At 43.2% G+C, this 24,789-nt stretch overlaps 1 long non-coding RNA gene across 1 annotated transcript in view; it reads right to left on the reverse strand.

Annotated features, from left to right (window-relative positions):
* LOC130294049 (uncharacterized) overlaps positions 1 to 17,582 on the reverse strand; it is a 50,293-nt gene extending 32,711 nt beyond the window's left edge. The window contains exons 1-2 of the long non-coding RNA XR_008848369.1: positions 17,498 to 17,582; positions 17,144 to 17,282 (exon numbers count right to left, since the gene is read on the reverse strand). This is a non-coding gene — a long non-coding RNA (uncharacterized LOC130294049). The remainder of the gene's footprint in view (positions 1 to 17,143; positions 17,283 to 17,497) is intronic.
* Between the last annotated feature and the right edge of the window lie 7,207 nt (positions 17,583 to 24,789).

Here is a 24,789-nt window from a genome sequence, read left to right on the forward strand (position 1 = left end):
TCATTGTGAGACAAAATTGAAGAAAAAACACCAATTTGTAATTTCGGGGCCTTCCGTTTCTGCGCAGTACATTTTTCTGTCAAAATTATACCTTATCTTTATTCTGTAGGTCCATTACGGTTAAAATGATACCCTACTTATATAGGTTTGATTTTGTATTACTTCTGGAAAAAATCATAACTCCATGCAGGAAAATTTCTACGTTTAAAATTGTCATCTTCTGACCCCTATAACTTTTTTATTTTTCTGCGTATAGGGCTCATTTTTTGGCACTGTGATCTGAAGTTTTTAGCAATACCATATTTGTATTGATCTGACTTTTTGATCGCTTTTTATTCATTTTTTTCATTATATAAAAAGTGACCAAAATACTCTATTTTGGATTATGGAATTTTTTGGCGCATACACCATTGACCGTGCGGTTTAATTAATTATATATTTTTATAATTCGGACATTTCCGCACGATACCACATATGTTTATATATTTTTTTCTTTATCACTCCATTTCAATAACAATAGTTATACACTCTTCATAAAATTACACTTTTATTTTCTTCACATATTATCAAAATTACAAAAATTATAATTTTTTATTTTAAAAATTACAATCGCTGATGTCTGCCATTTCTGGTGGCCATTACTGCTGTGCATGATAGGGTGTAAATGTACATCCTGGTGCGCTAAGTACCAGGGCACGAGGACGTACATTTACAGCCTGTGTTACATATAGGATTTATCAAACATGGCCTTTTTTTTAGAGTCACAAATTGTACTGCAAATCCACACCAGCCCTTTAGAAGTGTTTGGATAGTAGCATGCATGTTAGGCTCCTATCACACTGCCGTTTTTGTCCGGTAGGTGATGGTAGGAAGATAGTGAGAGAAAAATTTCTGCATGTCACGTCTTTTTCCTGCTATCATAATGGGACTTATAACAGACGTTAGAGGAATCCCATTCAAGTGAATGGGATCCTCTTTGCCCGTTATAACTCCCGTTTTGCTTTGTTACAATAATGGACGCTAATGGCAGCCAAAGTAGAAAAAAAATAAAATAAGGAACCTTATTTGTAATATTATGTAGGTTCTAAGTATGATATATATTTGAAAGCATGCCTGTCAGCTACTATGTGAATTTTTTTTAAGCTACATGCAACTTTTTGATAAGTTTTGCACAGGTGTGAGAGATCTGCACAGATCACAAATCGGTGCCTATGATATATTCTACCCCCAATGTGTTCTTAAAGGGGTATTCCAGGAATTTTTTTTTATTATTTGACTATGCTACAGGGGCTGTAAAGTTAGTGTAGTTCATAATATATAATGTCTGTACCTGTGTGTGATGGTTTTCTCACAATTCTTATGTGATTTTCACTCCAATATTAGTTTTTACCAGCATACAAAATGACTGTTGTCTCAGATTTTTACCAGCTTGCAATGTGGCCGAGACCTGACATAACTAGTCAGCTGATGACAGGGAGCCTGTCTGCTTCAATGGGTGGAGTGGTCGCTTGGTGGGAGAGATATCAATCTGCAACAGCTGTAGGCACCCTGATTGAAAACTACACTGATTTGAATGGATGCAGCTCATTTATGTTTCAATGGGTGGTGTGGCTGATGTGTGGGAGAGAGGAAGATGGAATTGTGGGATTTGTATTAAAAAATAAAAAAAAGTCAAACAGGAAATACTGATAAAGGCTTCATGCTGCCTTAATAAACTCTTCTCCTCAATGGTCTAGTCTTAAGCAGACAAGAGGGGAGAAGTAAGCAGGGATAGGATCTGCTTTAAAGGACATCTGCAGCGTGATTAACCCTTCAGGATGTCTATACTTATAGGGGTGCCAGATAAGGCTGATTCCTCTGCTAGATCCATTATCTAGATCTGCTAGATCCATTATTTTGGTTAATGGGCCTGTATGTTGAGCAATGTATCCTGGCACAGTTTAAAGGCCTGGTCAATGCCTTTCTTTGGATTTTTTTTTAAAGGAATTTAGTGAGGATCTAGTTCTGGAGTTATTGAGGCCTGGTTAGGTAAGGTGGGTCTAGATTTGTCAAGAGCTTTACATATCCACATAGTGATATATTTTGTGACTAATGGATTTGGAACTCATTCCCAAGAATGGGGATGTTTAATTAGGGATGGGTCAAAAAACTGAGTCCCCAATCCATCTATCAATATATTATCTGAAGATGATTGGTCTTGAGGATCTTCCTCACCATCAGATATAGTGTCATAATTAGAGTCGTCGTCGGGATTCCTCACATGAAGAAGAGGTGGGATATTCAGCATAAAAATCTGTTTTTGTCCTTTTTGAGGTCTTTTTAACCTGTTTATGACTTTTCTCCTCATGGGTATAGGGTCTTTCGTGGGTTTGAACCACATTCATAGTTTGGCTACATGAGGGTAGTGAGCCTGTATAACCATCCTGGCACTTCTCTTTATCCCTCCCATAGACTTGCATAGCGGAGGCGGGGCGTGACATCACACGGGGGCGGAGACGTGACGTCATGATACTCTGGCCCCGTGGTCGGCACCCGGCAGTTTGTGAGCTGGCAGCGCAGTGGGCAGCTCAAAGAAGCTTGATTGCAAGATTGCGGGTGTCCCCAGTGGCGGGACCCCTGCGGTCACACATCTTATCCCCTATCTTTGGATAGGGGATAAGATGTCTTAGGGCCAGAGTACCCCTTTAATGGGGTACTCCGGTGCTTAGACATCTTATCCCCTATCCAAAGGATAGGGGATAAGATGCCTGATCGCTGCTGGGGACCCCCGTGGGGACCCCCGTTATCTTGCACGTGGCACCCCGTTTGTAATCAGTCCCCGGAACGTGTTCGCTCTGGGACTGATTACCGGCGACCACAGGGCGGGCGGCGTGTGACGTCACGCCCCCGTGTGATGTCACGCTCCGCCCCTCAATGCAAGCCTACGGGAGGGGGCGTGACAGCTATCACGCCCCCTCCAGTAGGCTTGCATTGAGGGGCGGAGCGTGACGTCACACGGGGGGCGGAGACGTGACATCACATGCCATCGGCCCAGTGGTCGCCGTAATCAGACCCGGAGCGAACACGCTCCGGGGACTGATTACAAACGGGGTGCCGCATGCAAGATCACGGGGGTCCCTAGCGGCGGGACTCCCACGATCAGGCATCTTATCCCCTATCCTTTGGATGTTTAGGAGCGGAGTACCCCTTTAATGATAAAACAACAGGTCTTGAAAGCAGTGAGAAGTATTAAGAAAAGTATAGAGAAAACAGAGAAGAATGAAAAAACAGTCCATGTAGCAGTGTCGTGTTGCCTGACAACTATCCCATTCATTATTTTATTACCGCCTTCACTTATGTCTTTATATTTAGAAATATATTAGCTTGCTGTATATATCTCCTTAATTTTACAGCCGCTGTAGGAAATCCTTTGGAAATTAGGTATTGTATGTAGACACCCCACTGTGTGAATAACTCCAGAGTTCTAGAATCTAACTATTCCATCTATGAAGTCTATTATGAAGCTGCACCTTCAATTGTCATTTCGGTTTGTGAATTTATATTTGTTGCTTGGAGAAGTAAAGGTCAGCTGACTGACGCAGAAAAAAGTTTTCTGAGATGCTTAGTCTCACTAGTTTCCATTTTTGACTATTAAAAGTCTTGTTTTCAGTAAGTTACATTGCAGCTGACCATAGACATGCAGCTACTTAGTTCAAAAGAACTTTAAATTCATTGCTCCTCCTTTACACCCTATTTTGTTTCTGCACATAAGTAATTTTACAGCTACTTGTCTTATCTTTTATTCCTGAGTTATGAAGTCAGCAGTGGATTTACATCTCAGTAGCCTATAGGCACAAGGGGCATTTACTGAGTGGTACACCTGCTCGAAAGCCACAGTTTTTGTGCAAAAAAATTGTTTTTGCACCAAGGGTCAGGAAAGAAAGAAGGAATTTAGCTGGAAGGGGGCACAACTTTGCACGAAGGGGGCTCGGAACTGGATGCAATGGGCATACGTATCTTTGTAAATCCAGCAACCTGAACATGGATGGAGCTTCATATCAGTGCGGCATATAAAAAGAAGGCTACATTTAAAGGGATCACGCATGCCGTGTAACACAAAAGTTACCATTGCTCATGTTGCCCAGCTCCTGGCTTTGTCTGCCGGGTGCGTGAGCACATTCTTATAGGGCCAAGGTCTACCCCAAATCCTTTCCCAGCCAATCCCTGGTAATCTCTTGCAGTAGTGATCAGTTAGTGCCCTGTTACCTTGTTCTATTGTCTGCTGATCTGTTACTATGCATGACCCCAGATTGTTACCTGACCTCATCTCTGTTGCTATTATGTCTGACACTTATGTCACTGACCTGTGTTACCTGTCCTGACCTATTGTATACTTGAAAAGATATGAGTTCAAACAACACCTTGGATGAAAAAAAGTACAAATCTTTATTAGAAATTTTTTCATTATAAAACATATAGTATGCAGAGATTGGGAAATAACTTAATGGGTATCCAATGCAAAAAACTGGGGTATAACTGGTTGTTATATAGTTGTACACACCATCCGAGCACAATAAAATCATGTATATTAAGTAATTTTGATATCCACCACATATATTATATCATTCAGAATAATCATTTAAGTGCATAAACCGACTACAAATATCTATCAATGTGAATCACCTATTCATGTAACATATAATAGGTAACGTTCAGATAAGTAATATCCAGATAAGTAACTGTCCTGACTTATTGCCTGCCCACTCACTACGCAAGAATTCTGCCATCCCTAAACTTGGCCTATACCCTAATTCCGCTATGGAGCATCCCACCAGTGTCCTGTGGTCCACAAGCCCAGCTGTCACCTCATCACGACCACTCCTACACATAACAAATTGGTGGTCTCCTGCACCAATGTCCAGATTCCTGCATTGGGTTTAAGAAGTGATTATCATGAGATCACTCAGACAATACCTTACAGGGGTACTCCCACCCTAGACATCTTATCCCGCTGGGGACCCCCGCAATGTTGCATGCGGCACCCACCTGTTTCTTGTCCGGAAGCGCTGGAGGGTCTCGGTCGCGACCACGGGAACAGAAGTCCGTGACGTCAGGACTCCGCCTTTGTGTGACATCATGCCCGGTCACCTCAATGCAAGTCTATGGGAGGGGGCGTGACGGCCGTCACGCCCCCTCCCATAGACTTGCATTGAGGTGACGGGGCGTGACGTCACATGGAGACGGAGTCCTGACGTCACGGACTTCCGTTCCCGTGGTCGCGACCGAGACCCTCCAGCGCTTCCGGACAAGAAACAGGTGGGTGCCACATGCAACATTGCGGGGGTCCCCAGCGGCGGGACCCCCGCGATCAGACATCTTATCCCCTATCCTTTGGATAGGGGATAAGATGTCTAGGGTGGGAGTACCCCTTTAAGGAGTGTCCCAAAGCCAGTAGGTTCACACCCACTGGTCTTGGCTTTAAAATATTTCTTCTAAAAAATTAAACAAAACCTAGTGATGTACTTATTACGACACCTGCCACAGTACCCTTTCCTCTCTGGATGTCCTCCTGTGATTACCTTGGACAAGTAGACATTATGATACCAGTTGCACAAATATACACATATATAAGGTCTCTCCTGCTGTGCCTAGAGATCAGTATAGCTCTGCTTATAATTAGTCTTATCCATAGTTACATTCAGAAGTTATATATTTTTTGAGAAACACTCCCAGCAAAAGTGATATTTTGGGAGACTTTGTGTCAACCTACTTTTTAGGTCTCAAAACGGTCCCATTTATTTTACTTGCAACTATTCACGGGAGCTATTCGTATTTAGTCTGAGCATTCGACCCCCAGTAATGTTTGGTGACTATAAATGGTTCTCTTAAAGGGGTACTCCCCTGGAAAACATTTTTTTTTTTTTTTAAATCAACTGGTGCCAGAAAGTTAAACAGATTTGTGAAGTACTTCTATTTAGAAATCTTTAATCTTTAAAAATCCTTCCAGTACTTATCAGCTGCTATATGCTCCACAGGAAGTTCTTCTCTTTTTGAATTTGCTTTCTTTGTGACCTTAGTGATCTCTGTTGACACCTGTGTCCATTTTAGGAACTGTCCAGAGCAGGAGAGGTTTGCTATGGGGATTTGCTCCTACCCTGGACAGTTTCTGACATGGACAGAGGTGTCAGCAGAGAGCACTGTGGTCACACAGAAAGGAAATTCAAAAAGAAAAGAACTTCCTCTGGAACATACAGCAGCTGATAAGTACTGGAAGGGTTAGGATTTTTAAATAGAAGTAATTTACAAATCTGTTTAACTTTCTGGCCCCAGTTGATTTTTTTAAAAATGCATTCCAGTGGAGTACCCCTTTAACACTGCGGTGGGAGACACCTTTAATATCACATCATGAGAAGGCGGATTGCATGGCTTCCCTACTGCCAAGATGCTTTTCGCCTGCACAGGTGATTCATTTGAGACAGACTCGTTGCTATGGAGACATTGCCTTGCCGCTGCAGCCTTTTATATGAGGTTGTCAGGCATTACGTCCCTAGCAATCAGTCTGTCTCAGTTTACTCAGCTCAGTGCTTCATTGGCTGAGTCCAGGGCAGAGAGAGGCAAAAAAAAAAAAACTAGTTAATAGTCAAACAATGCTTTCATTTATCTTTGCCTGCGGTATTATCATATTTATGTAAAAAAAATAAAAATGAGATAGGGAATCTGATAGAGCTGCTTATTGCTTATTCCTACTTTACTACAGAAGGATTGTGTATATTCATGGATGGAGAAGTAGAGAGGAATGGATGCTTGATATACATAGAAACACATCTCATTGTGGCCCAATGTGCAGTCCAGTCACAGATTTATACACAATTCCAAGTCTGATGAATTTGGTAGTGCAGTCATTTATAAGTAATATGCATGGTTGGGATTGGAGATGACCAATTGTTATCATACAGCCCGACTGCTGCCCGATAGGAGGGGCGATCTTATTTACAGAGCCTATTACATGACGTGGTATTGGGCCAACAATGCCACACAAATGGTCGCTGGATTGTATGTGTGACCCTTTACTTCTATTATTCTTAGGCCACACATGCCATATTAGACACCTACAAAACGACAATTTGTAAAACTGTCAAAATCCCATGAACAGGCATTATTTCATTAACAGATCGCTGGGCCCATTACAAAAAATGATTATTGACCTTTTCAGTCTAATCGCCACATGTCAAAAGGTTCCTTCATGTACAGTAGTGGATTGGAAGAAGAAAATGGCGCTAGATCCACATGATTCCCAAAAAAGGATGCAGGACGCAGGACAATGAAGTAATCTGAAGAAGCGGGATAGGACCTCCTGAAACGTGTTATTGCTTTGTACGTTTTTGGTATCAATAAATACATTAATGCTTTTTCAATACTTCGGGGTCTTGCATCCTTTTTGGAAATCAAGCGGATCTAGCGCCATTTCAGTGCACCATTTTCTTCTTCCAATATACTACCACTGACAAGTTCCTGCTTGGGATACCAGTTTGAGCACTGACGGGCTGCAGTCCTGCTCCTTCAGCTACTCCTTTACGCACAAAGCCAAGGGGGTTTTAAGGTGAGAGTCCATCTAGCACCTTTGATATTATCCAACCCTCACCCACAGAGTTACACGAGGCGCTGTCCTCCTGCCTTTTCTTTCTATTCATGTACAGTAGATTCAGTCTCCTATGAGATTTTTAAGATCAAAAAGGCAGGTAGTTGTTGGATAAATTGAACATTTTCTTGTTTTCCAAAAATTTAGGGAAAGAAAGAAAACAAAGATGTAGAGTAGAAAAGGGAAGTATTGATTCTACCATGGTGGATGTCTATAGCTGACATTGATTTAATATGTGGAAAAAGGTTTTAGCATAGGATTGTTTTTGATTGTATGTTGTTATTAATGAAGTATTTTAATAGGAGATGACTACTTTTTAAAGTAGAGCTTGTACTCTTGAATTAGTGGGTGTTATTTTGGGTATATAGCCATATGTAGGTTATGGGATATGGTGAGAAAGAGAAAGACAAAGGGGGAGATTTAGCAAAATTTGTGTAGGAAAAGTTGTCCAGTTGCCCATAGCAACCAATCAGATTGCTTCTTCTGTTACGTTATGCGCTCTGGCTGCACACGCTGGCCGTGAGCGCATGGTCCCGTTACCTGCTGCTGCCGGCGGGGCTGGGATTCGCACTGCGGGATGCGCCTGCATTCGAATCCCAGCCCGTCACTCACCTGGTGCTTCTTCTGCCCCCCGCCTCTGCTTCTCTTCTCCGGCACGTGTCCCCATCCCTTAAGGCGTGCGCGCGCCAGAGCTTTAAGATTTAAAGGGCCAGTGAGCCCATTAGTGAAGTAACACCTGTGGCTCATTGATAAATTCCTCCACCCCCCACACTTCCCTGACTGATCTTTGTTGCCCTAGTGCCTGAGAGAAAGCGTTTCTGAGAGTTGCCTTGCCGTGTATCATACCCTTTGCTCTGTGACCTGACATTGCTCCTTCGCCGCCTGCCTACGGACCACTTGCTACGTTCCTGACTACGCTACTATGCCGCCAGCCCTGACCTTCTGCTATCCTGACCACGAGTTTCCTTATCTCACCTGTGCCTCGTATCTCCTCAGCCGCGTGTGTGGTCGAGCCGTGCCAGGGTTAGCGACCTGGGTGCTGCCTGCCGCAGCAAGTCCATCCCACTTTGCGGCAGGCTCTGGTGAAAACCAGCGGCACCTTAGACTCCGCTCCCTTGTACGGTCCGAGTCATCTACCACACAGGTCCAGCGGATCCACTATAATCAGTGTTCCAGTCTACAGAAACTAGAGTGTGACACTTTCATTTTTTGCAGGCCTTCCTAAAAATGAAGGTAGCAATCTGATTGGTTGTTATGGGCAACTCAGCAACTTTTCCTCTGGACAGGTTTTGCTAAATCTCCCCCAAAATGTTTAAAGGGGTACTCCGGCAGAAAACAATTTTTTTAAATCAACTGGTGCCAGAAAGTTAAACAGATTTGTAAATTACTTAAATTAAAAAATCTTAATCCTTTCAGTTCTTATCAGCTGCTGTAATATATTGTATTTCTTTTATATCATTTTGAATTATTTTCAGTCTGACCACAGTGCTCTCTGCTGAGACCTCTGTCCATGTCAGGAACTGTCCAGAGTACATGCAAATCCCCATAGCAAACCTCTCCTGCTCTGGACAGTTCCTGATATGGACAGAGGTGTCAGCAGAAAGCACTGTGGTCAGACAGAAACGTACTCCAGAAAGAAATACAACTTCCTGTGGAGCATACAGCAGCTGATAACTACTGGAAGGATTAAGATCTTTAAATAGAAGTTTACAAATCTGTTTAACTTTGTGGCACCAGTTGATTTAAAAAAAATTGCTTTCCCTTTAACTTGAAGATATGCAAACCTAGCTGAGCGTAGGATAATGGTGATTTCTGGGCCTACTACTATATGGGGGCAATGAGACTCGAAGGGACCTAGTACTGTATGGGTATACAGAAGGGCCTAACTACGATATGGGGGCACAGAAGGGGACCTAATACTATGTATGGGCATAAGGGGAGTTTAATACTATGTGGGTGCAGTATGGGGGGCAGTGTGGAGCCTAATAGTATATAGTGGCAGAGTGAGGGCCTAACTACCATATGGCAAAACAGCAATCTCCTAAACACTGACTCCTTTGGGGAATAATGGGCGCTGCCACAATCTGATATGGGTAAGGAAAAGTGTATTATTAACATATTAACGCTGCTGTTTTACTGTTTTACGGTTTATGCGTGGAGAGGTAGCCGTTGACAATCATTAGAAAGGACAATGCATAGGTTTAGCTTGGATCTGTCATGGTTAAGAAGAGTTAAGAAAATTACGTGTTATGGAAAAAGTGATCGAGGGCTTTGTCTCCATGGAATTCTCCATGATTTAATATATGGTCCATGAGGACCACTGCTGAGAGTTAATTTGGCCGAAATGATCCCTAATGGGGTTAAAGGTAAGGCGCGAGGTTATTGACACATAATATAGACATCTGTTATGACATTTGCTTTTAGTCACTGAAACGTATGCCTTCATCAAATTGCTAAAAGATCATTGTAAATATTATTTAAAGAGCTCTAAACAGAATGCAAAAATGAATGGGGTTGATGCGCCTGTAACCTCACTATATAAAATAAATATACATAAAGCACAGAAAAATATCCAGAGATAAATTGCCTTTAATTAAGAACATCTGTCTAAATATTGAGAGAGCAGGAAACATTTAAAGGATGTAACAATTACATACGGCGCAGCACGCTAAATTGTTATTGTAAATCATCAAACACGGTCCCATAGTATTTTGGCCTGTCACATAATGTGTTGGTGGTAGTTACCATTCTTTTTCCTTTCACTGTTAGTGTGTATTAAGTAGAGTAAAAGGGACAGATTGTTCATAGCTAATTGTTAAACATTTTGTGTATTAAGCAATAATCGGATATTTCATAAATATGAATAATACAGTATATTATGTAAAGATACTGTTAAATGTGGGTTAAAAGCTAAAACTGCAGGATGTTTTATATGTCATAAATGTAAATTACTTTTTTGTGGCAGGTACAAAATGGGTTTTGTACCTATATACAACAGGTGCACATGCATTGCACCTACAGGATATATAATTAAAGAGGAGTTAATCAAAGCTGACGAATCCGAATTCGTTACGAATTTCATGAAAAATTTGATTCACAACGAATGTGAATATCACCGCAATTCTATCGCGCAAATCTCTTCATTAAACTCCATTTAGTGTGGGCCAGGCTCCAGGGCATCTAAAATGGCAGATCCACATGTGAGGAAGTGGAGCAAGGAATCCTGGGAAGGCGGGACCCTGAATCACATGCAGAATGCAGCCTATCAGCAGCCAGTCACCCCTGTGATGTCACAGCCCTATATAATCGGCAGCAATATTCCGGCTAGTCACTTCCTTCATTACACTGCAGATAGATAGGACGGACAGCCTGTGTGTGTGTTACACAGAAAAGCTTTTTCCAGCAGCGTTTTACCTCCTAGTCACATCAGCGTTCTGGTGGACAAAGAGCAGTGCTTTTTTTCACTTTTCACTGAAAAGGATTTTTACTGCAGCCATTAACCTCCCAGTCACTTTCCACAGCATTGTATTACAGAGAGGGGCAGAGAGCTGTCTGTTGCCTCATACATTTCAACAAGCTGCCTCAACTTCATAAACCTTAGCAGAGGAGGCAGGAATAATTTTTCTGCGCAATTCTGTGTCTTTGTTCCACAACAAATCATCTGCTGGTTATACTAGTCTGTAGACAGCATATTACCCAGCAGTCCATTCCGAATAGTCTTTGACAGAGTGCAATTTTGAGTTTAGCACATAGCTTTTGTGTGCTGTATCACTTTTGTGTACTTCTGGTGTTGTGCAAAAATAAGTTTTTTTAAAGTGTACTATAGCGCATTTTTCTGCCCTCATAAGTGCATACCACATACCTACATCTAAGTAGTGTACTATTTTGTAGCTATTAATCTGTCAAGGGCTTAGATACTGTGAAAGTCCAGGCAAAAGTAATCACCAGCTGGTGTTTTACTCCAACTCTTTTTTTAAGCGTACTGTAGCAAATTTTTCTGCCCTCATAAGTGCATACCACATACGTACATCTAAGTAGTGTACTATTATGTACCTGTTAATCTTTCAAGGGCCTACATACTGTGAAAGTCCAGGTAAAAGTACTCACCGGCTGGTGTTGTACTCAGATACTTTTTTAAGTGTACTATAGCGCATTTTTCTGCCCTCATAAGTGCATACCACATACCTACATCTAAGTAGTGTACTATTTTGTACCTGTTAAACTCTCAAGGACCTAGATACTGTGAAAGGCCAGGGAAATGTAATCATCGGCTGGTGTTTTACTAAAATACGTTTTTTTAAGCGTACTGTAGCGCATTTTTCTGCCCTCTTTGTTCCACAACAAATGGTCTGCTGGTTTAACTAGTCTGTAGATGGTATAATACATAGCAGGCAGTCCATTCCTAATTGTCTGTGAGAGAGTGCAATTTTGGGTTTAGTACACAGCGACTGTGTGCTGCAGTATTGTTGTGTATGGCTGGTGTTGTGCAAAAATAAGTTTCTTAAGTGTACTGTAGCGCATTTTTCTTCATAAGTACATACCACATACATACATCTAAGTAGTGTTCTATTTGTACCTATTAATCTGTCAAGGGCCTAGAAACTGTGAAAGGACAGCCAATAGTACACACCTGCTGCTGTTCTAGACAAATACTGTTTTAAGAGTTGTGAAGCATATTGTACTCCCCTCATATACGCAATAAGTATGTCAGGAAGAGTAGTGCCAGGATGTGCACAGAGTAGTGGCAGAGGCCTAAATTCATCAGGCGCAGGCAGAGGTCGCAGCAAAGTAGGGGTGTGTGGCAGCCGCAGTCGCAGCGGGAGGTCTGAGCTCCTGGTGTCAGCTAGCAGTCATGTCTTGACCAGCAACCCAGCAGCCGTGATTGATCGGTTCACTCGGTCATTCACTTCATCGCAAGTGACATCTGAAATCCCCAGTCAATAGTCGGTGGGTTCCTCAGACTCAACCCTCAGTGGGCATGGCCCTCATTCTGCTGCTACCACCTCCAGGCTCTGTCAGTGTGCTGCTCTATGGTCTCCTCATGCTAATGCTACCACCTTCAGGCTCTGTCATTGTGCTGCTCTATGGTCTCCCCATGCTAATGCTACCACCTCCATGCTCTGTCATTATGCCACCATATGGTCTCCTCATGCTGATGCTGATATACATTACATAAAACTTAACTTTTCTTAGGATAAAATATATGGACCCAAATTTTTTTTTTTTAATCCAACAAAAGGAAAGGTGTGCAAAAAACACCATGTGCCACCAATACCACCAAGTATTTATGCGATGCAAAGACCTCTAAAAGGTGGAAGGGAACAACGTATGGTCCATTGTAACAGGTGTGTGTGTGAAACCTTCCCCTGTAAGCCCCTACTCTCGCACTATTAATTCCCTTCTTGGCAAGTGTTACTCTTCCTTCCTAAATAGCACAGCCCTACACAGGAATCTCTCCCTATGTCCAACTAAAAACCCTGGGAAATGACAGTGTTTGTAGGTGGAAATAGGGAGAGGTTCCTGTGTGGGGCCACCCTTTTTAGGACGAGTTACACCTGCCAATAAGGGAATTAATAGTGCGAGAGTAGAGCCTTACAGGGGAAGTTTTTACCCACATCTGTTACAGTGGATCCTACGTCTTTCCCTTCCACCTTTTAGAGGTTTTTGCATCGCATAAATACTTGGTGGTATTGGTGGCACATGGTGTTTTTTGCACACCTTTCCTTTTGTTAGATGTAAAAAAAAAATTGGGTCCATATATTTTATCCTAAGAAAAGTTAAGTTTTAAGTAATGCATATCCTCAATACTTACTTGTGCACACCAATACTTTGACAAAAAAGACTGTTTTCTTCTGCCTTCCTGCCTCAGCTACTTTTCTGATCATTCCACCTGCCTGATGCCACACACCTGATGCCAAGTTCCCCTTCTTTCACTCACCTTCGTTACCGGGTGGTACTGGTATTGCCACCCACCGCACCACTCTGTCACCGGGTAACTTTCAGGACTCCTGATGCAGCTGCTGCCACCTCCAGTCTGTCTCATTCAGCCACTATATGGTTTCCATGCTTCAGCCACCTCCAGGCTGTGCCATTCAGCCACTATATGGTCTCCTCCTGCTTCATCACCTCCAGGCTGTGCCATTAAGACAATATATGGTTTCCTCATGCTTCAGCCAACTCCAGGCTGTGCCATTCAGCCAGTATATGGTCTCCTCATGCTTCACCACCACCAGGCTGTGTCATTCAGCCACTATATGGTCTCCTTATTCTGCCACAAACTCCAGGCAGTCATTCAGCCACTATATGGTCTCCTCATACTGATGCCACCTCCAGGCTCTGTCATTGTGCTGCCGTGTGACATGTGACTCCTTTGGTCATTTGGTCCTTTGTAACCACACGCCAGGGGCCAGGACATTAAAACTTGGGAGTGTAATCTTACATTTCAATTACAAAATCTTAAATTTCAATTTCAAAATCTTAAATTTCAATTTCAAAATCTTACATGTAATCTTTTCAAGCCTTAGGCCCTATGGTTGTCGACCAATGAAACAGGTTGGAGCGATCACAATGAACCATTACTGATTAAATGAAACATTTGCAGTTCCACAAAAGAGTAGGATAGTTGGGGGGGGGGGGTGGTGAGAGGCACGGGCTGGAACAGGTGGTAGCTCGCCATCATGTTAAACCGCCAGCACGATGCTCACCAGAATGGTTACTCAAAAAATGTAAATAGATTCAAATTAAATTAAAATTACAGAAAAAATCTATTGACGCCATATAGTCTCGCTGCTGCCACATTCAGACGCTCTGGCGCAGTTATTCTAATAGCGATGCCTGTAATCTGCATGTCATACTGAATAACAGTATTATTTCACTAACACAGCACACTTCCTATGCGTGTTAGAACAAAGCAAACTGTTCTACACCCCTATTGAGGCTCTCTGTAGGCCAGAAATAGCCATTTTTAATACAGATTAGCTGTGAATAAATTTGGACCGAACCACATTTTTTCAGAAAATTTGTCAAACGGCCGAATCGAAGTTTTTAAAAGTTTGCTCATCTCTATATATAATGAACAAGATCAGATATTGTAAATCAAGCAACACATTAATATTCTCAGGAAGCAAGTGATTGTCTTCAAAAGTCAGCTCCCAATAGGGTAGTGTTATGCTGGACCTGTAAGCCTATAACTGAGTTTAAAGGGGTACTCCTTTGTAAACATCTTATCCCCTATCAAAAGGATAAGGGATAGGATGTTAGATCATGGGGGTCCCGCCGCTGGGGACCTCAGCGATCTCCGCTGCTGCATCCCTGTCATTTGATGCACGGAGAAAACTCCGTGCCCAATGACTTGCGTTGCAAGTCGCCATGCCCCCTACATTCACTTCTATGGGAGGAGGCACAACGGCTATGTACTAGCCATCACACCCCCTCCCATAGACATGAATGGAGGGTGTGGCGTGACGTCACGAACACGGAAGCTGCAATCTTCTGTGATCCAGCCGCTGCCGCTGCTGCCCCCGCCACTGGGGACACCCGCGATCTAACATCTTCTCACCTATCCTTTGGTTTCATCCAGCATCCCATATCCAGTGCTGCATTCCTGATGTCATTGGGGATCAGTTATACAACCACGGGCACAGCTCATGATGGGCAGGAAGTATACATTGTATATCTCCAGCCCAGCAAAAATATTCAATAAAGCTGCATCTGTATAGATTGCTGGTTTACTGTAACCCCTCGCTGGGCTGCCAGCCTAGCAAGAAAAGAGTTAACTAGTCAGCAGGAGTAGAAAGTATACAGCCATCTATACAAATGGCTATATACCGTATACAGTGAACAGATGTTCACTAACCCTCATTTCTGATATGGCTTGGTTCAGTGTAGCTCCACCTCTAGTGATGACGTCACTAGAGCCAGGGCTACAGACAGGGACAAGGGTGGTAAGTGAGGCTCTGTTCACATGGTGTGTTTTAGCATGCACCTAAATTTAATGTTCAGCAGCGTTAGTTAACACCTTCTTTGCTGGGCCAGCGAACAACACTCAGTCCAGCTAGGGATACAGTAAAGCAATGATCTATAAAGGTCGCTGCTTTACTGTATATTCCAGCCTGAGCTGAACCCGCGGCTGTATAGCTGCAGGCAAAACTTAGCCCCACTAGGAGCAGGGACTCCCGTCAATATAGTGACGGGAGTCTGGGCTCCTGTATAGTATACATTTGTGTACTATGTACTGCTGTGTGCTATGCAGCCAGTATAGGGAAGTAGTGATGCTATGATGCAGGGCACCCTCCTTATACCCTGTGCGCAGGGTGCCCTGCATCCGACCCACGGAGTGGTACCAGGGTAAAAAATTGGCTGTTTCCACACACAAAAAAAAACAGAAAAAAAAGGAGAAGGCAGTTGCAGTCTTTCTGGAATTTTTTCCAGTAAAAAAAAAAAAATGCCACAAAAAATATAATAATAATAATAATAATAAACCAGTGGAAACCTAGCCTGAGGAGTATTATTCCAGTTTGGACCTATCCCGCTCACATTTCATTGCCGATTCAGACTTGCAGTCCTTGGATGTTCTTCTGCTGGGAGGTATTTAGAATCAGCGGTTTGCAATGGGGAGACTGCAGTGTAATTGCCCATTTTCCCTGCAGCATAGCTACAAGAAAAGTCTTTTCAAATCAATGAGCATCTATCGCATCCTTTGATTTCATTCAGCATCATACATTGGACGTGGCTCTCGGCTTTAGTTAGTAGCTGAATGTCCCAAGTGGGCCAAGCCATCCATTAGCAAAATGTCCTAATAAGTAATGTGCTTTACCTAAGAGCAGAGCACTTTGCAATAGATTTAAGTTTTATCTACCCCAAGGTAAACCAAATAGAATTTGAGGGTAGATAGTTCCCCAGAAAGGAACACACTTTTTGGAAAATCGTACACAAGCTACTCAACTGCACTACATTGTACCTATAGAGAAAATTTGTGGAAATATTTTAGGATCTCATTAGGATTTGTGGCAGATTTTTTGTGGAGGATTCTGTACTTATGCGAATGCTAAAAATACTTATATTGCTTATTTATTGTAAAATAAATACTAAAAAGCTATGCAATTTTCATAGTTTTTTTCTTGAAAGTGATGGGAAATGATATACAACAAATTGTGACTAGTCATAATTGACCAACCCGGCTTTGCTACATCTATAATGTAATAAAACTGCCCTTGGTCATAAAGAACATTTTTTCCTTTAAGACTCAGGTGTCTGAGTTCACAGATCAGTGATTCAGACTGTTGATCATTCTTCTTTACCCCACATGAGATTTTAGCAGATTGTCTTGATAAGTATTGACCTTATAATAAGCAGTTCTGCTTGGTAGGCACAAGATCTGATGAAGCTTCATCTACATTGGATTCGAGTCCTACAGTCAGGATTTCTACTAAAACTGGTAATGTCTGCGGCTCACCAGCATGTAAACTTGAGGTTCTTTTATGTAAACCTAACTAAATGGAGCAGGTGATTCTACTAAGTACTTACATGTCATTCAGTCTGAACAATTCCTATTCTTGTCAGTCATGATTCTTCAGACTTTTGGCCTGTATCTCTTTCTCAAGCCATGTGTTGGGAATTAACGTAGTGCATTGGTTAACCTCTCAACGCACAGGCAAAAACCACTCTGAAAGAAAAAAAACACCTCAAAATCAGCATGGCATTAGCTGTGCTCTGGTTTTCATATGTTTTGTTTTTTTTAATGAGTTTCTTAAATCTTTTTTTTCAAGCTGCCATTAATTTAAAGTTCAAAATCTGCACACAGTTACTCTATTTGATCTCCACTGATATGAGGATCATTTACTTCTATGTGTGGTGGACACTGGGTGTTGGTAGACGTACCTTGATCACTTTGTGACGCCAGGGCACCATTTATCCGATCCACGGTCCAAAGGTAGGAGACAGTCTTCCTGGGGCAGAAATGATGGGCACACCGACGTCAAGTTACAGTTAACTGCCTTTACTGAGCTTCTGAAGTTGGTATAACACAGACAGCTGGCCTTAGTGTGAGAGTGCAGCCCACCCCTTGCCAGCCTTGTTGCTGTTCTGAGACTTGTGGTGCTTTTCACCAGACGGAATTGTAGAATTTGTGATTCTGGTAGCTAGGGTCCTTCCAAGGCACTGTAAGCTATTCTGCAGGGGCATGTAATCCTCCTGCGAGTGACACTTGTAGGATGACCAGTAGTAAACTTGAAGCTGAAGTAGGCCTCTGCTTAGGACACACAATACACAGCACACCTGAGCTTTGCTGTTGCTCAGGAGCCTGGATGGAATTAGACTGAACAATGTCCAGAACTAGACTGACTAACTCCTCCCCTGTACATCACTATGTAGGGGGGAACTTTTGGGGTCCCATTGGCTCACATGGTCACATGGGGTTCACTGCTCACATTTTTTAAAGGCACAGTAACATGTTAAACGTACACACATGGAACCACAACAAAATTAACCCCTTAACGACGCAGGACGTAAATGTACGTCCTGGTGAGGTGGTACTTAACGCAGCAGGACGTACATTTACGTCCTAAGCATACCCGCAAGCATTGGAGCGATGCCCGGATCATGTGCGGCAGGTCCCGGCTGCTGATCGCAGCCAGGCACCCGCTCGTAATGGCGGACATCCGTGATCCCGCGGATGTCCACCAGTAACTCCTCAGATGCCATGATCAATACAAATCACGGCATCTGCAGCATCGCGGTCATTAAAATGGATGATCGGATCGCCCGGCACGCTCACGCGGTGATCCGATCATCCAGCTTGGCAGCCGGAGGTCCCCTCACCTGCCTCCACTGCCTTCCCGGCGTCTTCTGCTCTGATCTGCCTTCCCGCAGACCAGAGCAGAAGATGACCGATAACCCTAATCAGTGCTATGTCCTATACATAGCACTGAACAGTCTTAGCAATCGAATGATTGCTATAAATATTCCCCTATGGGGACTATTAAAGTGTAAAAATAAAAGTAAAAAAATTAAGTAAAAAAATTTGAAAAACCCCCTCCCCCAATAAAAACGTAAATTGTCCCATTTTCCCTATTTCACCCCCCAAAAAGTGTTAAAAAACATTTTATATACATATTTGGTATTGCCACATGCGTAAATATCTGAACTATTAAAATAAAATGTTAATGATACCGTACGGTGAACGGCGTGGACGTTAAAAAAATATTCCAAAATAGCTGCTTTTTTTATAACATTTTATTTTAAAAAAGTAATAAAAAATGGATTAAAAGTTTTATATAAGCAAATATGGTATCAATAAAAATTAAAGATCACGGTGCAAAAAAATGAGCCCTCATACCGCTGCTTATACGGAAAAATGTCAGTTATAGGCCTTCAAAATAGGGGGATTTTAAATGTACTAATATGGTTGCGATTTTTTTAAGCGCAACAGTAATAGAAAAGTACGTTATCATAGCTATCATTTTAATCGTATTGACCCAAAGAATAAAGAACATATTTCATTTTTACCATAAATTGTACGGCGTGAACGAAACCTTCCAAAATTAGCAAAATTGCGGTTTTCTTTTTAATTTCACCACACAAATAGTATTTTTTGGTTGCGTCATTTATTTTATAGTAAAGTGAGTGATGGCGTTACAACAGACAACTGGTCGCGCAAAAAACAAGACCTTATACTAGTCTGTGGATGAAAATATAAAAGAGCTATGATTTTTTGAAGACGAGGAGGAAAAAACGAAAACATAAAAATAAAATTGGCTGCGTCCTTAAGGCCCAAATGGGCTGAGTCCTTAAGTGGTTAATAAAAAATATATATATTTGTGCTCAGGGCTCCTGACATGTACTAGTGACTGAAACGTTGCATACATACCTGTATGAAAACCTTAAATTAGCATAGCGGTTAGAGGTGTGCCATAAACCGCGTACGAGGGCACGCCTATAGAGGGCATACCCTATACTACAAGAATAAAATAAGGGAGGGTTGGGAGGCTTCCGCAAACATCATGTACGCCCCACCTGAATGGAGAAGGGGGAGTTAGACACTCACGCCCCTCACTTAAAGGGGTACTCTGCCCCTGGCATCTTATCCCCTATCCAAAGGATAGGGGATAAGATGTTAGATCGCTGCGGTCCCGCTGCTGGGGACCCTGGGGATCGCTGCTGCAGCACCCCGCTATCATTACTGCACAGAGCGAGTTCGCTCTGTGCATAATGACGGGCGATACAGGGGCCGGAGCAGCGTGACGTCACGGCTCCGCCCCTCATGACATCACGGCCCGTCCCCTTAATGCAAGTCTATGGCACGGGGCATGACGACCGCCACGCCCCCTTACCATAGACTTGTATTGACGGGGGCAAGCCGTGATGTCACGAGGGGCGGAGCTGTGACGTAACGATGCTCCGGCCCCTGTATTGCCTGTCATTACGTGCAGAGCGATCTCGCTCTGCGCAGTAATGATAGCGGGGTGCTGCAGCAGCGATCCCCGGGGCCCCAGCAGCGGGACCCCGGCGAACTGACATCTTATAAGATGTCTAGGGGCGGTGTACCCCTTTAATCCCTACAAGCTCCCCCTAGAGGTGCAGGGGGGCGTGAAATACAAATACAGCCCTATGAGCTTTATTACTTGTGCTCAGGGCTCCAGGCATGTACTAATGACTGAAAACGTTGCATACATACCTGTACGAAAAACTTAACTTGGCATAGTGATCAGAGGTGTGCCATAATCCGCGTACGAGGGCACAACTATAGAGGGCAAGAAGCAACCATAATAGGATGAATAACAATATATAAAATAGCACAGCATACACCCAGCATCAAGCTTCACATACCCTAAAGTAGACTCTACCTTGCATGCTGGAAAGAGTATCATCTACCAACTAGTGAGTACTAGAGACGTACCCGTACCTGAGAAGCTGTGGTAGTAATAGTAACGTCTGTTTGTGAAAGAACGACCTGACAGTGATAACAGGAACCAATGGACGTACTAACTGAAATATACCTATTAACTTACTTACTTGTGACATCACTACAAAAGGACACTGATGGGATAGCTCTATGGCATACCCGACAAGCACCAATTCCCTGCTATTAAGAGGCAAAATATAAGCTGTCAGGTAAATGACAAGCAAGAACCTATCTACATGATAGGCTGTGTGGGGTCATATCGCCTGTCGATCAAAACAAGGCTCATGAAAGCACCTTACCTGAAAACTAAGGGTGCGTTCCCACAGGGTGTATACGCAGCGTATTTGACGCTGCGCAAAATTTATGGCAGCAGCGGGAAATACGCTGCGTATTCCTTGCTCTCTATACACACAGGGCTTTCCGTCGTGTAGTGAGTTTTGGAGGCGGGGCCGTGTGCCGGCGTGTCTGTGACGCGCGGCTCCGCCTCCAAAACTCACTGCACACATAGGGCTGCCGCCGGAAAGCCCTGTGTGTATAGAGAGCGAGGAATACGCAGCGTATTTCCCGCTGCTGCCATAAATTTTGCGCAGTGTCAAATACGCTGCATATACACCCTGTGGGAACGCACCCTTAGACTGTATCGTCAGACATACTTAAACTGGAACAGTTTGTTACAAACGCTGAGCAGCGGAGTACCTCTTTAAGTGTTATCCAAACAGCACTGACTAAAATGTAGTTGCTCGCTAGATTATTGAACAGTAGGTTATCTCCTCTACTGGTGCCACTAGGCCCCACTAAGGCCTACCTCCAAAGTTTTCACAGTCCTAAACCCACCTTTGTACCCAGACCGTACAATCTAGACCAGTGGTCTTCAACCTGCGGACCTCCAGATGTTGCAAAACTACAACTCCCAGCCGTTGGCTGTCCGGGCATGCTGGGAGTTGTAGTTTTGCAACATCTGGAGGTCCGCAGGTTGAAGACCACTTATCTAGACCATGATTGCATGACTAACTTCCCAAGTCACCTCACTGGTATTCAAGGTAGGCTGGGTTCACATCACGTTTTTGCCATACTGTTTTCAATCCGTTTTTCTAAAGAAAACCGTATGGCAAAAAAAAAACGGATGGAACAGTATGGGAAAAAGTAAACCGTATACGTTTTTAAACAGTATACTGTTTTGAAAAGTGTATACAGTTCCGTCAGTTTTTATAGAAAAAAAAACCATAAGTTTTTTAAAATGTTGTCCATTTTTAATGGGAGGGGTCTTGGGTGGAACTTTAGGATGCAAATGCGCATGTGCAAAGTAAAAAAACGTATGCGGTTGCAATACGGTTTTTAAACCGGAGACCAAATCTTGGTCAACCACGGTTTTGTCTCCGGATTAAAAAACGTACTGCAACCGCATAGGTTTATTTTTTAACATGGACGTCAATGGGAAACGTACATGTATACGGTTCCGTACGGGAAACTGTATACGGTTTTTACTTTGCACATGCGCATTTGCATCCTAAAGTCCCCACCCAAGACCCCTCCCATTAAAAATGGACAACATTTTTAAAAACTTATGTTTTTTTTTTCTATAAAAACTGATGGAACTGTATGCACTTTTAAAAACAGTATACTGTTTAAAAACGCATACGGTTTACTTTTTCCCATACTGTTCCATCAGTTTTTTTGCCATACGGTTTTATTTAGAAAAACGGATTGAAAACAGTATGGCAAAAACGTGATGTGAACCCTGCTGTAGACATTTCCCACTGTAGCTAGCCACAGACTTAGCGGCTTCCCCTTAGTTTCCAAACTAGAGCTAACTACAACCCTGCTTGGTTACCCACACTGGGATGGCTATGTCCCACATCCCCAGCATGACTCCCCAAAGATAATGATAATGCACTCAGCCCACACTGCTTCACTGTTGGCTCACCTAGCAAACTCCAAACACCCCACATTTATTGCCACCTATTACCACTGACTGGGCCATCTGAATGTCGCAGCTGGAATCTATGCCACTGGACCAGGCAACATTGTCCGATGTGGTGAGCCTGTGTGAACTGTAGCCTCTTTCCTGTTCTTAGCTTACAGGAGTGGCACCCGGTGTGGTCTTCTGCTGCTGTAGCCTAAATGCTTCAAGGTTCGACATTTGGTGTGTTCACAGTAGTGATGAGCGGCAGGGGCCATATTTCGCGAATATATGGACGAATATTCGTCCTAGATTCACGAAATTCGTATATTCGCTATGTTCGTAATGCAAAAATCGTAATGAAATTCGTATAGTGCACATGCACGATTATATCTTTCGACTAATTAACACTATACCCTACACTAGAACCTATCTGCTAAACTAACCTACCCTATCAAAAGCTAAAAGAAGGAAGGGATCAGGGGGAAGTGTCGATATTTACAAATATTTGCATATTAGCATATATGAAATATTCGCGCTCCACACTGACTCACACAATAAATAATATTGGAGCTATCTGAATTGAATTAGGGGCCAATGAGGAATCAGCATTTAGCATTGTATTATGGGGAGGGGATCAGCAGTGTATTATGGGGAGGGGGCCAGGGGGGGATCAGCATTGTATTAAGAGGAGGGGGCCTGGGGTGGGACATAATTGTATTAGGGGGAGGGGGCCAGGGGGAATCAGCATTGTATTATGGGGGCACATCAGCGGTCTATTAGAGGGGATGGGGGGGATCAGCATTGTATTATGGGGAGGGTACCAGGGGGGATCAGCATTGTATTAAGGGGAGGGGGCCTTGGGGGGAGGGCATTGTATTAAAGGGGGGTGGGAGCATTGTATTAAAGGGGGGGGGACAGCATTGTATTAACTGGAGGGGATAGGGGTGGGATACAACAGTGTATTAGGGGGGCGGGGGGGAATCAGCATTGTATTAGGGGGAGGGGTGATCAGCATTGTATTAGAGGGGATGGGAGGGGGGATCATCAGTATATTAGGGGTGATGGGAGGGGGGATCAGCAGTGTATTAGGGGGGACGGCAGCAGTGTTTTGGGGGGATGGAAGGGGAGGGGGGTCAGCATTGTATTAGGGGGAGGGGGTGATCAGTATTGTATTAGGGGGATTGGGGAATCAGCATTGTATTGGGGGATGGGGAAATCAGCATTGTATTAGGGTATGTTCACACTTAGGAATTGGAGAGGAATTTCCACAAGTAATCTGCTCGCTTTTTCCTCTCCAATTCATTCAGCAGTGAAAATCCCCATAGAGCTGTGCAGAATTTCTGCCCCTCAGTTCACATTGAGGAATTTCCTCAAGCAGAATTCTGACGAAGTCTGTTACGCTTGAAGAAAGAACATTTTCTTTCTTTAAGGTGGAATCAGCGTCGTTCTCCCATAGAGATCAATGTAAAAATAAATTTCAGTCAGAATCATTTCCACGCGGAATTTCCGCATGAAAAAAAGAGGATTATATATATATATATATATATATATATATATATATATATATATATATATTATACTCTTCTCCTCCTCCGCGAAATTTTCATTTCCGCGTGTGGAATTCCGCTCGAATTCCGCGCCAATTCCGCGTGAAATTCCGTGTGAAATCTCTGTGAGTTCTTGTGGAAAAGTAACAATATTTTGAGGCAGAAAATTTCTGCTTGATTTCCGCCCCAATTCCTCAGTGTGAATATACCCTTAGGGGGATAGGGGAATCAGCATTGTATAAGGGGGATGGGGGAATCAGCATTGTATTAGGGGAGGGGGGAATCAGCATTGTATTAGGGGAGGGGGGAATCAGCATTGTATTAGGGGAGGGGGGAATCAGCATTGTATTAGGGGGATGGGGGAATCAGCATTGTATTAGGGGAGGGGGGAATCAGCATTGTATTAGGGGAGGGGGGAATCAGCATTGTATTAGGGGAGGGGGGAATCAGCATTGTATTAGGGGAGGGGGGAATCAGCATTGTATTAGGGGGATGGGGGAATCAGCATTGTATTAGGGGAGGGGGGAATCAGCATTGTATTAGGGGAGGGGGGAATCAGCATTGTATTAGGGGGATGGGGGAATCAGCATTGTATTAGGGGAGGGGGGAATCAGCATTGTATTAGGGGAGGGGGGAATCAGCATTGTATTAGGGGAGGGGGGAATCAGCATTGTATTCGGGGATGGGGGAATCAGCATTGTATTGGGGGAGGGGGGATGTTGGTTTATATTTCTTTTTTCAAAATCTTTACTGGATTTTTTTGCTGTTGTTACTTTTATAAGTTGTTACATATTTTATCCTCTAAAACTTTAGAAAACCG

Source organism: Hyla sarda, chromosome 10 (assembly GCF_029499605.1).
Source record: "Hyla sarda isolate aHylSar1 chromosome 10, aHylSar1.hap1, whole genome shotgun sequence".
Taxonomy (NCBI): Eukaryota; Metazoa; Chordata; class Amphibia; order Anura; family Hylidae; genus Hyla; species Hyla sarda.